The sequence below is a fragment of the Vulpes vulpes genome, chromosome 7, assembly GCF_048418805.1.
Source record: "Vulpes vulpes isolate BD-2025 chromosome 7, VulVul3, whole genome shotgun sequence".
In the NCBI taxonomy this organism is placed as follows: domain Eukaryota; kingdom Metazoa; phylum Chordata; class Mammalia; order Carnivora; family Canidae; genus Vulpes; species Vulpes vulpes.
The window spans coordinates 8,895,638-8,913,422 of NC_132786.1; positions in this window are offsets into that span (position 1 = coordinate 8,895,638).

Sequence of the window (17,785 nt, forward strand, 5' to 3'; positions counted from 1 at the left end):
CTCTGCCTTTTGGTGTCTGGACTTCCGAAGCAGCTCCTCAGTAACTGCCCTGTTAACCATATCTCAGTGGTTGGTGGGGAGAATGGTGTAGGCAGGTGGTGGCAATCGCTTACTTCGGGAAGTTGGGTTTATGAGGGAGCAGTTCTATGAACATCCAGAATTCTGTTTTTAAGAAAAGCTTGTGGTGGTGGGGAAAGTAAAGCAAATACTACCCAAGATTTGGGAGGAGGAGGTAGAGGATATGGATCAAGGTCACCTTTGGGTTACCGCATAACTGCCTGTCGCAGGTTGAAAACCATCTGTTTATAGAACATAACCATCATTTTATAAGGAAAACTAAGAGGCTTCTGATGTTAAAAATAATTGTTAGGGCAGCCCCGGTGGCTCAGCGGTTTAGTGCCGCCTTCAGCCCAGGGTGTGATCCTGGAGACCCAGGATCGAGTCCCACATCAGGCTCCCTGCATGGAACGTGCTTCTCCCTCTGCCTTTGTCTCTGCTTTTCTCTCTCCTCTCTGTGTATTCTCATGAATTAATAAATAAAAAAAAATCGAAAATATCTAAAAAAAAAATTGTTAGCTGTATTCTTACGGCACCTTTATTCAAGATTATCAAATAAAAGCTGCATTGTAAGATTAGGTAAGCTGTATCCATGAACCAACAAACTATTGTATAAAATTGTATTTGGTATGCAGATACTAGGAAAAACATTACAAACTGCACTTTTTTGAGAAAGATTCTATTATTCATGAGAGACAGACATAGGCAGAGGCAGAAGCAGGCTCCTCACAGGGAGCCTGATGTCGGACTCCTCCTAGGACCCCAGAACCTTGCCCTGAGCCAAAGGCAGAAGCTCAACAGCTGAGTCACCCAGGCATCCCAAGATACCATATTTCAATATGTCACAAGTATTGAAATTGTTGGAGATTTAATCAATATAACTTGTGACTCTTGATTCATGCCCCACATGAGCTATAGAGCTCCTTTCAAAAAAATTGTGGGGTGCCTGGGTGGCTCAGGTTGGTTAAGTGTCTGCCTTGGGCTCAGGCCACGATCCCAGTACCCTGGGATCAAGCCCCAGATCTGTTTCCTTGCTTAGTGAAGGTGCCTCTCACTCATCTCTTTGCTACCCCTGCTTGTACTCTTCAAAAAAAAAAAAAAAAACTATAAAAGCAGTTTGAGGGTGCCCATAGGCTTGAGTAGCAAAGGAATTTTGAGATTTTATTTTTATTTGAAGGGTGGGGGAGTGAGGCAGAAGCCAACCCCCTGCTGAGCAGGGGACTTATCCCCACCATGCAACGCTGGGCTCAATCCCAAGGATCGTGACCTGCTGAAGGCTTAACCTACTGAGCCACCCAGGTGCCCCAAACAGGCTTACATTTGTTATTTTTTTTATTTTTTTAAAGATTTATTTATTATTTATTCATTCACTCAGAGAGAGAGAGACAGGCAGAGACCCAGGCAGAGGGAGAAGAGAAGCAGGCTCCATGCCGGCAGCTCGACCCCGGACTTGATCCCAGGACTCAGATCGCACCCTGGGCCAAAGGCAGGTGAACCACTGAGCCACCCAGGGATCCTCCCAGGCTTTATACTTTTAAAAGTGCCTTGTCTTAAGTCGCTTCAACAAGGCAGTGCTTATTTCTTTGTATTAAATGACAGGAAGAGCTCCATTGCTGATAATGGAAAATACCAATAATCCTCACAACTAACCAGTTTATTATACCTCTTTACCAGTGCCTTGGGGAAGTCTATCATACATTACCTACACAAAAAACAATTATCAGGTCCATTTTTTTTTTTTTAAATTTTTATTTATTTATGATAGGCACACAGTGAGAGAGAGAGAGAGGCAGAGACACAGGCAGAGGGAGAAGCAGGCTCCACGCACCGGGAGCCTGACGTGGGATTCGATCCCGGGCCTCCAGGATCGCGCCCTGGGCCAAAGGCAGGCGCTAAACCACTGCACCACCCAGGGATCCCCTATCAGGTCCATTTTAATCAGAAGCTTATTCTCCATAAATACAAAGAATTCCAGCAGGCTGGTGTGTACTCCAGTCTTTGCCAATCATGAACATAACTAACATGTAAAACTATTTGTAAAAAATTGTTTAAAACATCTTTCTGGTGATAAATGTACTTGCCTTGGACTTTTTCTTTTTTCTCCTCTACTTCCGGGTAGATGCAGGTGGACTCCCTTTCTCTCCCAGCACTTTGGATTTGGGTAACATTTTTAGTAAGAGGAAGGGAAGTTTTTCTTTGGTAAATAATGGAGTCCCTGCCAGGCGCTGTGCTAGCCCTGGAATACTGTGAGTACAAGCTGGTTCTCTTGATAACCTCCATATTCCCAGGCTAGCTGGTGGCATGTAACTCACTCAGACTAACTGCTGCTGCATGCCTCCTCCATCCCCATACCCATCCTGAACCACTGAGGGACATGAGACAGGAGAAACCCACCACTCCCAAGTGCAATTTTACAAGTACATAGCGGTTTAGGAGACTCTAGGGGTGAGCTATTGTTTAAGAGGATGCAAGCAGTGGGAGACAGCAAGCAGTTTCCTGCCCTGAGCATTGCCCATCACCGCGTTGAGATCATGACCTGAGCAGATATCAAGATGCTTAATCGACAGACACACGAAGGCATCCCTAAAATGGAAGCTTTTTCAATAGACCTGGCTAACCTGGCCAGGGAAAGCTTCTCCAAGCTGAGATCTGAGGGGAAGAAGGGGCTCCCTTCCAAAGGAATACCTGTGCTGAAAGCTAAAGGCCCTATACACACCGGCTTTTATTGCACACTCCCGTTCATGGCATCCCTGCCTCTGTGATGTGCCCTGCTTATTGTGGAAGAAGATTATCTTCTGGAAAAGTATGTCCCTGCAGGTGTCAGTCACACACTTGACCTTTAAGTTTTAATATTCAGTAAATTGTGGCAGGTCCTGACCTGTTGGAACCAGTTTCTTGCAGTGCTTCTCAAACTCCCATGTGCTAACGGAGGAGTGGGAATTGGGGGTCTTGTTAAGATGTTAAAATGCAGTAGTTCCGGAGGGGTGATGCGGATCTAGCTGGTCAAGGGACCATCCGTGGGTGCATAAGGAAGGCCCCACCTGCTACTATGAACATAGTGCTTATATGTTTCCTCACATAAATTTCCTTTTTTATCTTATTTTAATTTTGGGATTTTAAAAAAGATTTTATTTATTCATGAGAGACAGAGGGAGAAGCAGGCACCCCATGGGTATCCAGACCCCCAAGATCACACCCCAAGCCAGAAACAGAGGCAGAGGTTGGACCATTTAGCCACCCAGGCATCCCGGATTTAACTTTGAAAAAAGAATTTCCAACTGAAAAGGGAGCATATGGAACCGCAGACTCTTACTAAGGGATATTTTTGAGGATACTATTTAAAGAGCTTCAAACAGCATTTTTACCTTGTAGTAGTCAGTAACCAGTAGTCAAGGAAGTTAGTTATCATGCATTCAACTTGGAAGGCTCAATCCTTTGCTTAGTCTAGTTTAGAGCTTCCAGTATTCTAATATTAGCACAGGTATTTTGGTTCGGTACCTTCTTAAGTAAGTAAGTTAAGTAAACACATTCCTGTTGTGATAAGTGTTGTATTTGAGGGGATGTGTGCAATTAGGAGAGCTCTTGGAACATCATCAGCCCAAATGCTCTTTGTAGTAATAGGTTAGAAATTTCTATGGCTCAACCTAGTGTGTGTGTGTGTGTGTGTGTGTGTGTGTGTGTGTGTGTAGAATACACAACTATGGTTTCCCTCGAGTGCCCCCCCTTTTTTTGGTCAAAAATTTCAGGGATCCCTGGGTGGCTCAGCGGTTTAGCGCCTCCCTTTGGCCCAGGGCGTGATCCTGGAGTCCCGGGACTCAATCCCGAGTCCCATGTCGGGCTCCTGGCATGGAGCCTGCTTGTCTCTCCTCCTCTGTCTCTGCCTCTCTCTCTCTATGTCTGTCATAAATAAGTAAATCTTAAAAAAAAAAAAATTCAGACTTCCAGAAAAACTGTAAGGTAATATACTAACCCTTATTTAATGTTTTTAAAGACTTTATTTATTCATGAGAGACCAGAGAGAGAGAGAGGCAGACACACAGGCAGAGGGAGAAGCAGGCTCCATGCAGGGAGCCTGACATGGGACTCAATTCCGGGTCTTTAGGATCACACCCTGGGCCGAAGGCTGCGCTAAACCACTGAGCCACCTGGGCTGCCCAGTATATTAGACTTTAATTAGCAATAGTCGTGCCTCAGATAAACCTGGCCAGGGAAAGCTTCTCCAAGCTGAGATCAGTGGCTACAATACTGCCACTGTATAAAGCTTGTGTTAAGCTTTAGATTCACATTTCTTAGTGCCATGTTTGATCTTTCATTCTATAGGTCTTTGGCCCTGCCAGTCTATTTGAGAATCTTGCAGGCATGACATCCCTAAATACTTAAGTTAAAGTATCTTCCCCCGTGTGACAAAAGTATAATTCTCAGAAATCATGGTGATACATTGATAAGCAAATTTCTCCCACTATTCCAATGGTTTTTTTTTTTTTTTAATTTTTATTTTTTATTTATGATAGTCACAGAGAGAGAGAGAGGGGCAGAGACACAGGCAGAGAGAGAAGCAGGCTCCATGCACCGGGAGCCCGACGTGGGATTCGATCCCGGGTCTCCAGGATCGCGCCCTGGGCCAAAGGCAGGCGCCAAACCGCTGCGCCACCCAGGTATCCCCCAATGGTTTTTTTTTTTTTAGGAGGAAGGATTGAAGTCCAGTTAAATATACTGTACTTGTAACTTTGAACTTTATCAAATTTTGAGTCCCAACTTATTTTAGGTACTTGGGATATAAGAAGGAACAGCTGGAGATCCTTCCTCCTAAGATTTACATTCTTGAGGATTTTTAAAAGTATGTTAAAAAAAAAAATATGTTCCACACCCAGCATAGAGCCCAATGCTGAGCTGAGCTGGAACTCCTTTGAGATCAGGACCTGAGCTGATGTGTAACCAATTGAGCCACCCAGGCTATTCTGAGAGCTCCTTAATGAACCTGCTCTTCCTGTGGTTCATCCTGTTCAGTGAGTTGCAGCATCTGGTAGACTCACCGTTTCTAGCAATGCCTCCTTTTTTGCTCCCATGCCAGCCTTACATCATTTTTGGCACCTGTACATCCTGCTGGATATTCATTCCATCCCCCCATCTTATTCCCCTCCGTGTTGGTACTACTGACTGGCCACCTCCTATCACGAATCTGTAGACCACCTCTGAGGAAATTTTAATCTTGACCCATTTCTCATGCCATTAGTTCTTTTTAAAAAAATCAGGGTGTCCTTAAAGTGTGTGCAATATTGTGGCTTTTCAAATATAGCATTGTGCAGTTCTCATTACTGTCTCCATCGTTTTCATCTTCCTCCAAAGAAACCCTTTTCCCACTCTCATTTCTCCCATCCCTTTAACCCCCAGCAACCACTGGCCTCTGACATTTGCATCAGAGCTAGGCTTGCTGTTTGTGTATTTGCCTATTGTGAGCAATTCGTAGGAGTGTAATAATGATACAGGGCCCCCTCTGGTTGGCTTCTTTGATTTCAAATGTTTTCAAGGTTTATCTATGTCCTAGCATGTACCAGTAATTCCTCTCTATGCCGGAAGAATATTCCACTATCTTTTGTTTATCCATTCCTCAATGGATGGATCCTCAGGTTCCCATTCCTGGCTATTATGATTAATGCTGCAACGAACACTCCTGTATAAGTTCTTGTGTGGACTTCTTTTTTTTTTTTTTAACATATGTTTTCATTTCTCTGGCATATATACCTAAAAGTAAAATTGCAGGGTCATATAATATGTTATAACATTTTGAGGAGCTACCAAACCTTTCCAAGGTGACGTGCCACTTTCCCCCTGAAAATACGCAATTCCAGTTTTTTCATGTCTTACACATTTGTTCTCCTCTATTAAGCTATAGTCCTCCTAGTAGATGTGCAGTCTTATCTCATGGTTCTGATTCTACCATTTTTTCTATGGTCTTGGCCTTACTGAAACTTGGTTGTCTCCTGCAGCCACTGCACCTCCAGAGTCCTGTCCCCAAAAGGAACTCAGTGATCACTGCTCTAAAGCCACTTTCACGTTATTGGACCACCTGTGCTACAATTTGAAGTCAGTGCCACCTCAGTATTAAACACTGCCTTCCACTGATGACTCGTGTAATGCTTTATAGAACATTTTCACAGCGTTCTTAATTGATCTTCATGAGTTTATAAAGTAGTTAAAGTCCATATTCCTCTCATGTTGCAAATGAAGACCCCAGAGTGCAGAAGTTAACTAGCTCAGTGTCTGACTGGTAGTGCGTACGGCATTGAACTCTGTCTACACGGAAGAAGCTGTTTGCTTCCTTTCTGGACGTGACTTTTCCTGGGTGACTTGAATAATTCCATCATTTTTTTAAGTTTTTCTTTAAGATTTTATTTATTTGAAAGCCCACAAGCAATGGGGAGAGAGAAGCAGGCTTCCCGCTGAGCAGGCTGCCTGACATGGGGCTTAATCTAGGACACTAGGATCTTGACCTGAGCCAATGACAGGTGCCCCACTAACTGCCTGAGCCACCCAGGAGCCCCTAATATTTACATTCTTGGTAGGGCGACTGTTTCTCACAGTGTCATTTCACAAGACTTTCAGGATCTAGTGATTACTGGCCAAGAATCAAAGCAATCGTCCCATTCCCTATTGGGTTCTGATGGAAACTGGTAATATAATCAGGTACAAATTCAAGAGGCATTGGAGAAGCAGCAAGCTGTACTCTAAAGGATGGCACACATTTACGCTCCATGAAGGTCACATGCTCTTACCTTCCTGTCAGCATCCCTAACACCTGCGCAATAGACCTGTTTTATTGGAGCAATTATTATTCTGTTGTGTTTACGAACTGGTAGGTTGGTTCAGTAATACATATGAGACCTTTTTGAAAACAAACCTTTTGGGATCCCTGGGTGGCGCAGCGGTTTGGCGCCTGCCTTTGGCCCGAGGCCCGATCCTGGAGACCCGGGATCGACTCCCACGTCAGGCTCCCTGCATGGAGCCTGCTTCTCCCTCTGCCTCTCTGTCTCTCTGTGTGACTATCATGAATAAATAAAATCTTAAAAAAACCAAGCCTTTTTTTAAAAGATTTTATTTATTTGTTCATGAGAGCCACAGAGAGAGAGAGAGGCAGAGGGAGAAGCAGGTCTCTTGCAGGGAGCCCGATGCGGGACTCGATCCCAGGACTCCAGGATCACGCCCTGGGCTGAAGGCAGCATTAAACCGCTGAGCCACCCAGGGATCCCCAAAACAAACCTTGACATTCTTTACATCCTATCCTCTGTATCAGGTGTCTTTTGTGACTTTAACATCTGTTCTCTCGACCCTATGGAGTGCTAAGCCTCAAGATTTTGGGGTAATGTTATCCCTGTTTTTTTTAATATATATATTTTATTTATTTATTTATAGAGACACAGAATGAGAGGCAGAGACATAGGCAGAGGGATAAGTAGGCTTCACGCCGGGAGCCCGACGTGGGAGTCGATCCAGGGTCTCCAGGATCACGCCCCGGGCTGCAGGCGGCGCCAAACCACTGCACCGGGGCTGCCCTGTTATCCCTGTTTTTTTTTTTTTTTTTTTTTAAGATTTTATTTATTTATTCATGAGAGATAGAGAGAGAGGCAGAGACACAGGCAGAGGGAGAAGCAGGCTCCATGCAGGGAGCCCGATGCGGGACTCTATCCTGGGACTCCAGGATTACGCCCTGGACCGAAGACCGGCGCTAAACCGCTGATCCACACAGGGATCCCTATCCCTGTTTTTAATTATGAAGTTTATTTCTACCAAAGAGCCTCAAATGTTAGGAAATTTAGTTTCTCCTAGAGTATATTCTTTGTTTAAATCCTACAGATTACCGGGCAGCCTGATTGGCTCGCGGTTTGGCGCCTGTCTTCAGCCCAGGGCCTGATCCTGGAGACCCAGGATGCGGTCCCACCTCAAGCTCCCTGCGTGGAGCCTGCTTCTCCCTCTCTGCCTGTGTCTCTCATGAATAAAGTTTAAAAAATCCTGCAGATTACAAAATAGCCAAAATAGAACTCTCACCCTCTAGTTTAAGTCTGAGACCACCAATGCATTGACGTGGCTTGTTTGCTAATCATACTGCTAGTATAAGCCAAGGAGTGGTTAGAGACCTGGAACCTCCCTTCTGGAGCAGTGATATTCACTGCAGGTTGTGATTCATTCAGATATTGGGGAAAACATTTTACTTGGCCACAAGCAGCATTTAAGAATGGGTTTCTTATGAATGATAGTCAAAGTGTGGGAAAACACTGCTTTAGTGGAGACCTGAAGTCTCTGGACTGCAGCTTGAAAAAGTACATTACAAGTTTTGGTACTGACACAATTATGGAATGCAAGGCAAGCACGGGCACTGAGATTAAGGGGCGGTACTCATTTGCATGGTAACCATTCACACTTTTTTTATTCACACATTTTATTTTATTTTATTTTATTTTAATTTTTATTTATTTATGATAGAGAGAGAGAGAGAGAGGGAGGGGCAGAGACACAGGCAGAGGGAAGCAGGCTCCATGCACTGGGAGCCCGATGTGGGATTCGATCCTGGGTCTCCAGGATCATGCCCTGGGCCAGAGGCAGGCGCCAAACCGCTGCGCCACCCAGGGATCCCTATTCACACATTTTAAAAGACATTATTCATTCACAAGAGACCCAGAGAGGCAGAGGCACAGAGGGAGAAGCTGGCTCCCCTCGGAGAGCCTGATGGGGGACTTCATCCCAGACCCCAGGGATCACATCCTGAGCCAAAGGCAGGTACTCAACCGCTGAGCCACCCAGGCGTCCCTATCCACATATTTTTCTTAGCATTTTGTATTGTATAAATGTAACAAAATCTTTCTAAGAAAACCTAGCCTAAAGAATCCAGTGTGGTAGGCAGAACTCTGGGCGGATCCTCATCCCCGTCATCTGGATACAATATCTTCCCCTTTAGGTATGGGTGGAGCTTGTGAATATGATGCAAGATCTCCTGTGGGCAGCCCTGGTGGCCCAGCGGTTTAGCGCCGCCTTCAGCCCAGGGCATGATCCTGGGGTCCTGGGACTGAGTCCCACGTCGGGCTCCCTGCATGGGGCCTGCTTCTCCCTCTGCCTGTGTCTCTGCCTCTCTCTGTGTGTGTCTCTCATGAATAAATAAATAAAATCTTAAAAAAAAAAAATCTCACTCCTGTGATTGTTTCATTATAACAAAAGTTTTCCCTGGGTGGGCCTGGTCTAATCAGGTGAGCCCTTTCAAAAGCAGGGAGTTTCACTGGCTGGTTGCAGGCCTGCCAGGAGACCTGCTTCCGTTGGCCTGGCTGAAAGCAAAGCTGCATATTGCCTCTGGGAGCCGTGAGGCTAGAGACTGCGGGCAGCCTTTCAGAGCTGACAGGAAAACAAGGACTTCAGCCTTAAAACCACAGGGAAATGAATTCTGCCAAAACCAGTGAGTGTGGAAGAAGAACTGAGCCCCAAGTGAAAACCACAGCCTTGGACGGCACCTTGCTTTCAGCGCAGTGAGACTGGGAATCCACCTAAGCTGTGCCACCTCTTCGGACCTCAGACACCAAGATAGTAAATGTGTGTTGTCTTAAGCCACTAAGTTTGTAGCAATTTGTTACACGGTGATAGGAAACTAACATAGAGGATCCCTGGGTGGCTCAGCGGTTTAGTGCCTGTCTTCGGCCCAGGGCGTGATCCTGGAGTCCTGGGATCGAGTCCCGCATTGGGCTCCCTGCATGGAGCCTTCTTCTCCCTCTGCCTGTGTCTCTGCCTCTCCCTCTCTCTCTCTGTCTCTCATGAATAAATAAATAAAATCTTAAAAACAAAACAGAACCCTCACATACCCAGGAATAACCTTTTGGTTTGTGTTGTAGTGCTAACCTCTATGGGTTTTCCTCCAAGTATGTACGCACTTTGTGTGTGTACAGAGGAACCACACTTTCCCTGTAATCTTTATAGTGAACGTTTCTCACCCCCATTGAACAATTTTATTACACCTTTAAAAGATGTGTAGAATTTGGGGGCTCCTGGCTCGTTCATTGGGCAGAGCATGCAGTTCTTGATTTATGGGTAATGAGTTCCAGCCCCACGTTGGGTATAAAAAGATAATTAGTTGTATAGAGAGCAGCCTGGGTGGCTCAGCAGTTTAGTGCCACCTTCAGCCCAGGATGTGGTCCTGGAGACCCGGGATCGAGTCCCACATCGGGCTCCCTGCGTGGAGCCCACTTCTCCCTCTGCCTGTGTCTCTGCCTCTCTTTCTGTGTCTCTCATGAATAAATAAATCTCTTAAAAAAATAAAAGTTGCATAGAATTTATTTAACAACCCCCTATTGTTCAGGATGATTTTCAGGTTTTCTTATTAGCAATACCATCTCACACAGGATTCCAGAGCCTAAATACTTGGAAGTAGTATTTCTGGTATTATTTTTAAATAAATTATTTATTCAGGAGAGACCCAGAGAGAAAGATGGAGTCACAGGCTGAGGGAGAAACAGGCTCCCTGTGCAGGGATCACAGCTGAGCCAAAGGATGACACTCCACCACTGGGTCACCCAGGTGCCCCTATTCCTGGTATTAAAAAAAGCCTTTGCTTATTTCTAGATACCAACTTTTTCACTGATAAAGTTCTTGTATAAGCAATCTCTACTTGTGATTTTTTAAAAAGATTTTATTTATTCATGAGAGACACAGGCAGAGACCTTTTGTGATATGATAATAGAAATGGATTTCAGGGACACCTGGGTGGCTCAGCGGTTGAGTGCTTGCCTTTGGCTCAGGATGTGATCCTGGAGTCCCTGGAGTCCCACATTGGGCTTCCTGCATGGGACCTGCTTCTCCCTCTGCCCGTGTCTCTGCCTCTCTGTCTCTCATGAAGAAAGAAAGAAAGAAGAAAGAAAGAAAGAAGAAAGAAAGGAAGGAAGGAAGGAAGGAAGGAAGGAAGGAAGGAAGGAAGGAAGAAAAAGAGAAAGAAAGAAAGAAAGAGAAAGAAAGAAAGAAAGAAAGAAAAAGAAAAATGGATTTCAAATATGAAATGGGGGCTCTTGGGTGGCTCATTCGGTTGACCATCTGACTCTTGGTTTCAGCTCAGGTCACGATCTCAGGGTTGTGAGATCGAGTCCCGCCCCCCTCCATCGTTGGGCTCCATGCTCAATGGGAAGTCATTTGATGTTCCCTGCCTCTGCTTTCCCTCCCACATGCATGCATGTTGCTCTCTCAAATAGATCTTTTTTTGAAGATCTTTATTTGAGAGAGAGAGAGAGCAAGCATGAGTGGGGTGGGGCTGAAGGGGCAGAGTGAGAGGGAGAAGCAGGCTCCCTGCTGAGCAGGGAGCCATATGTGGGCCTCCCATCCCAGGACCCTAGGATCATACCAGACACTTAACCAACTGAGCCACCTGGGTGCCCCTAGAATAAAATCCTAAAAAGAGCCACCAAGGGACACCTGGGTGGTTCAGCGGTTGAGCGTCTGCCTTTGGCTCAGGGCATGATCCTGGTCCCCGGATCAAGTCCCACATCGGGTTCCCTGCATGGAGCCTGCTTCTGCCTCTGCCTGTGTCTCTTTCTCTCTGTGTGTGTGTCTCTTACGAATAAATAAATAAAATCTTAAAAAAAAAAGCCACCAAAAATGAAATGAAAAACATCCTTCCAAGTATCATCCCAAAGTTGATACTGGATTGGACAGAGTTGGATGTTGTGGCAATGCCAGATTGATGTAAAGTTCCTAAATGCTCTCAATTTCTCGACTTGCTTGGCCAGGGAGCAGGAACAGTGTGCAGGCCACTCGTGAGCAGCATGCGTTGACACCATCTTGGCTGGGATTTCTTCTTCTTCTTCTTCTTTTAATTATAAGTTTCTACTTTTTTATTTTTATTTTTTAGTTTTTTAGATTTTATTTTTTTATTCATGAGAGACACAGAAAGAGAGAGAGAGGCAGAGACAGGCAGAGGGAGAAGCAAGCTCCATGCAGGGAGCCCGATGTGGGACTCGATCCCGGGTCTCCAGGATCACACCCCGGGCTGAAGGCGGCGCTAAACTGCTATGCTAGGAGCTGCCCTGGCTGGGATTTCTTCTGAAGTGGTGGCTCCTCCCCCTAGTTATGGGCGTTTCTTAAGGCCCCATCCTGGGCCTTCTCCATCCTCCTTCACTCCTACTCAAAATTCATGCCACCAACAAACCTCCGAAGCACCTTTCCTGGGTAAGTCACAGTGCGGGGGATGCAGTAGAGCCAAGTAGGGCAGCACTTGCCCTGAAGGAGGTTCCAGTCTTCTGGACCAGCTCGAGGGACAGAACACAGCAGCTGTGGGCAAGGGCATCAGTACCAAAACGGTGGGAAGAATACCCAGTGGCGTCACCTTTTCCCTCCTTCCTGGCCTGTCACCAGGTGCCAGTCAGCATCCAGCCGCTTGCTCGCTATCTTCTCTCACTTCACCCTCCGGTCCTAAAACTGAACACCATCCTTTCCTTGGATCTGACTCAGTCCCCTGGCTTTCTGTATTCCTATCAATGGAGTCCTATGATTCCCTTTTCCAGAATCCTTAAGAACTTCTGCTGTCTCTAGGAGCAGGATCAAATCAATCAGCTTTTTCATTCTGGTCTCTCAAAATTGCTTCACATGCACCAGGACATTCCAACACAAACCCCCGTCCTCATCCCCGAAACACTGGGCCTCCTCCCACTTTCTATTCACACAAGGTCCCCTTGTCATCCTATCCTTTCCCTTCTGTCACAGAGCCTGTTGAGGTCCTGAATCCTCCAAGACATTTTCCCACATCACTTTAGCCAGCCCAGGTATTTCCCCCCCCACACACCTTCAACTGATACATTACTCTCTGTCAGTTTTTCTGGCCATTAACTATACAACATTATTTAACTTTGAATACGTAAGATTGGTTTATGCTAAATGTTGAATTCTTTTAGGTCGGGAAATTCTTTTTGATACTTCTTTTTAGACTCCTACATCCCCTAGAACAAAGTGTATAATAATCCTTAAATTGAGCTCCTGGTAAACATCCTATGTTTGAATAGCAAAACTTTAAGAGGGCAGTGGGCTTCTTTGGCACCTCCAAGTCTGCTTTTTTTTTTTTTTTTTTAATTTTCCCCCCAAGTCTGCTTTAAATCTCTGTGGTCACTGGCCCCTAAGGCTTGGATACTTGGAGAGCTGTACAGATAGACAGATGGGTTCTAGTCTTTGATGCCCAATGAGTTGACTTGTGAGAATCACTTTGTGCCTTGAAGAGACTTCTAGAAAGTACAAATTATGTATGCTAGTCCAGACCTTTGGAAGCATAGCTCCAGGGCTGGGGCCTGGGAATCTGCATGTTTAGCAAGTGGCCCATCTGAAGCACAGCCAGGATGCAGGCCCATTCTGTGGTCCAGCCTCCTCTTTTCCAGTTGAGAATAGTAAAGCTCCCCGAAGTGGAAATGAGTTGCCAGGTTCATATTGTAAGTAGCCAGGTTAGAAGACACCTCTTGAAGGGCCTAACAGCTACATCCTATACGGCTGAAATGCTCTAGAAAGTAAATGTTTGGAAAAAAGAATATGTACAAGATCATGTTGAGAAAGTTAGTCTGCATGGAAATCCTAGGGGCTTTTAATATTCTTTTTTTTTTTAAGATTTATTTATTTATTCGTTCAGAGAGAGCAAAGAGAGAGGCAGAGACACAGGCAGAGGGAGAAGCAGGCTCCCTATAGGAAGCCCGATGTGGGACTGGATCCTGAGTCTCCAGGATCACACCCCGGGCTGCAGGCGGCGCTAAACCGCTGCGCCACCGGGGCTGCCCTGGCTTTTAATATTCTTAAGATTTTCTGTAACTTAAAATGTTTGCAGCATGCAAAAAAATAAAATGCTACATTGGAAAAAAAAAAATCAGGAATCCCTGGGTGGCTCAGTGGTTTAGCGCCTGCCTTTGGCCCAGGGTATGATCCTAGAGTCCCAGGATCGAGTCCCACGTTGGGCTCCCTCCATGGAGCCTGCTTCTCCCTCTGCCTGTGTCTCTGCCTCTCTCTCTCTATCTTTCGTGAATAAATAAATACAATCTTAAAAAAAAAAAGGAAAAAAATCAGCTTCTCTAAAGTCAGTATATTTAAACTCCCCCACCCCCCGCGCCCCAAATGACAAATCCCTTTCTCAGTGGTTTCTGAGTAAGATGTAATCTTAGTAACTCCCTTAGGAATTTGAAAACCAGTTTTAATGTTTCTGTGTGTACCTAACAGTTAAGGTTAAAAAGAAATTTTTCTGGCTGGCAAATTATTAAGGTTGTATTATAAAATTTATTTAAAATACAATGGGGGGGGGCACCTGGCTGACTTAGTTGGTAGGGAATGCAACACTTGATCTCAGGGTTGTAAGTCCAAGTCCCATGTTGGGTGTAGAGATTACTTTAAAATAAAATAAAATCTTTAGGGGCATGTGGCTGGCTCAGCCGGTAGAGCATGTGACTCCTGATCTCAGGATTGTAAGATCAAGCCCTACTGTGAATGTAGAGATTACTTAAAAAAAATCTTTAAATAAATAAGTCAAATAAAATACTTTATTTTTTCTCCTTAGGCCCTCTTGAGCTTATTTTAAGACATTTTTTTTCACAGGTGTAGTGAGATATAGTGAGGTTGTATGTACCATACAATTTACCCATTTAAAGTGCACAATGCAATAGTTTTTGGTGTATTGCATTATTAATTTTTTAATAATTATATTGTGGTAAAAAATATATAACATAAAATTTCTCATTTGAACCATTTTAAGTGTATATAATTCAGTGCCATTAATTACACTTATGGTGCTGTGTAACTATCCCTGACAACGCAATCCTTCATTTATATTGAGATATACTGACTTTTCCCCATTTAAAATGATGGATGTTCACTGTTTAGGTTATTTTTTTTTTTAACTTATGTTAGAACATTGCTGAATTTTAAATAACCCATATTTGGGTTCAGAAATAAGTAAAGTATGGATAGACAACAGCAATATAAATATATAAATATAAACAGCATTCTGTTATGGTGAATGCCTATATTCTGTGCTTTAAAAAATAAATGGTTTTGAAAAAAATGGTTTCATGTTTTACTGATGTTATAAATTTTATTTTTTATTTTTTTATTTTTTTATTTTTTTAAAGATTTATTTATTTATTTATGATAGACAAAGAGAGAGAGAGAGAGGCCGAGACACTGGAGGAGGGAGAAGCAGGCTCCATGCAGGAGCCCGCCATGGGACTCGATCCTAGGTCTCCAGGATCAGGCCCCGGGCTGCAGGCGGCGCTAAACCACTGCGCCACCGGGTCTGCCCTAAATTTTATTTTTGTAACTGGAATTTTGTTTCTAAATTAGATGAGAAGGTTTCAGGATGCTATTTGCAAACATTTCTAAAAATTAACACATTATGTGTGGATAATTTTTAATCCCAGTAAATGAAAACACTAGTTGAATATAATTACCACTCTATGGTCCCTTTTAAACATCGGTCTTTTTTTTTTTTTTAACAATGGTCTGTTAAGTTCTAGAGACATCTTCATACACTATATTAGAGTAAGTAAATTTAAGGGCACCTGGCTGGCTTAGTCGGTAGGGTATGTGACTCTTGATCTTGGGGTTGTGAGTTTGAGACCCGCATTGGGTTCCATACTGGGTGCAGAGCCTACTTTAAAAATTACTTACTTAATTAATTAAAATAAAAATAAAATCTTAAAAAAAAAATCTAGGGACACCTGGGTGGCTCAGCAGTTGAGTGTCTGCCGTTGGCTCAGGAAGTGATCCTGGAGACCCCGAATCGAGTCCCACATCGAGTTCCCTGCATGGAGCCTCCTTCTCCCTCTGCCTGTGTCTCTGTCTCTCTTTCTTTGTGTGTGTGTCTCTCATGAATAAATCAATAAAAATCTTTAAGAAAAAGAAAAATCTAAAACAAAGAATAAGTAAAATTAAGTAATAATGATACGTAAATACAATTTATATGTCAGATGATGAGCAATCTTTGGGTGATTTTGCAGAATTATCACCTACTCTGTGCTCTCTTATTTTTTATTTTTAGATTTTTAAAAATTTATTTGTTCATGAGGGAGAGAGAGAATGAGGCTGAGACACAGGCAGAGGGAGAAGCAGGCTCCCCACAGGGAGCCCGATGCAGGTGTCGATCCCGGGACTCCAGGATCATGCCCTGGGCCAAAGGCAGGCACTAAACCACTGAGCCACACAGGGATCCCCAATCACAGGTTCCTGAACAGATACTGTTATTTTTCAAAATGAAAAATTGAAGCAGGTACTATTCTTGCCTTTGATATGAATCCCAGAACCTCTTCTGCATTACCTGGAGGTTTGCAAGCAACCTGCTGGGAGCATTGATGTGTGGCTTGCTTCTCCATCCTCCCAATCTAACCTTTGTGCTGGGGTAAAACTCAGCCTAGTTGCCCTTGGGTCGCCCAGATAACCTTGCTTATGAGCAAAGTGGAGTTTCTACATCATCCCTGTTCAAGAGGAGGTGGGCTCAGGCTAGGCCTGTCATAATTCTGTCCCAGCTCCTCCCTAATTCCCCTCTGGTTAGATAGAACGAGCTTAATTCATCCTCCACTCTTGGCCCCTCCCACACTGCCTCCTTCCCCCTCTCTTGCTTCTCTTGCAGAGCTGTATGACTTGACTTTGAAGGATACTGAAATGTATGGTTGAGAGCATATCTTAGGATGAGTGTATTTCTTTTCCTCCGTGTGTGTGTGTGTGTGTGTGTGTCTACACAATGTGATGAGGGGTTAATAGGACAGAACCCATGGAGATCCCTGGGTGGCTCGGCGGTTTGACGCTTGACTTTGGCCCGGGATGTGATCCTGGGGTCCTGGAATTGAGTCCCACATCCGGCTCCCTGCATGGAGCCTGCTTCTCCCTCCGCCTGTGTCTCTGTCTCTCTGTGTCTCTCATGAATAAATAAATAAAATATTTTTAAAAAATAAATAAAAAAATAAAGATTTTATTGAAAATAGAATAGATTTATGAATAAATAGAATCTTTTTTATTTATTTATTTTAAAATATTTTATTTATTTATTCATGAGAGACACAGAGAAAGGGAGACAGAGACATAGGCAGAGGCAGAGGAGAAGCAGGCTTCATGCGGGAGGCCCGATGTAGGACTCGATCCTGGGACTCTGGGATCATGCCCTGAGCCAAAGGCAGATGCTCAACCACTGAGCCATCCAGGCATCCCTAAATAGAATCTTTAAAAAAAAAAAAAAAAAAAGCCTCTTCCTTAAAAAAAAAAATAGGACAGAACCCAAATCTGATACTGGTCATTATCTGGTGAGGGAGCAGAGTCTTTTTGCTACTAGTGGGCTCTGGAACCAGATTGTTTGGGTTTGAATCCTGCGTTTGCCACTTACTAGCAGTCTCTCTGTGTTTTATATCATCATTGTAAAATAGGAATTATAAATAGTACCTGCTTCAAAAGATAGTAGGCAGGATTCATTGAGTTAGTATCAATAAAGTGGTACTATGTGCTGGGCACATAGTAATTGGTATATGTGTTTGCCTTTTTTTTTTTTTTTTGAAGATTAAAATTTTTTTTTAATTCAACATTTTAAAAAAAGATTTTAATTATTTTATTTTATTTATTTATTTTTTTTAGATTTTAATTATTTATTTGTGAGAGACACAGAGGGAGAAGCAGGCCCCATGCAGGGAGCCTGACACGGGACTCGATCTGGGTCTCCAGGGTCACGCCCTCGGCTGAAGGCAGGGCTAAACCGCTGGGC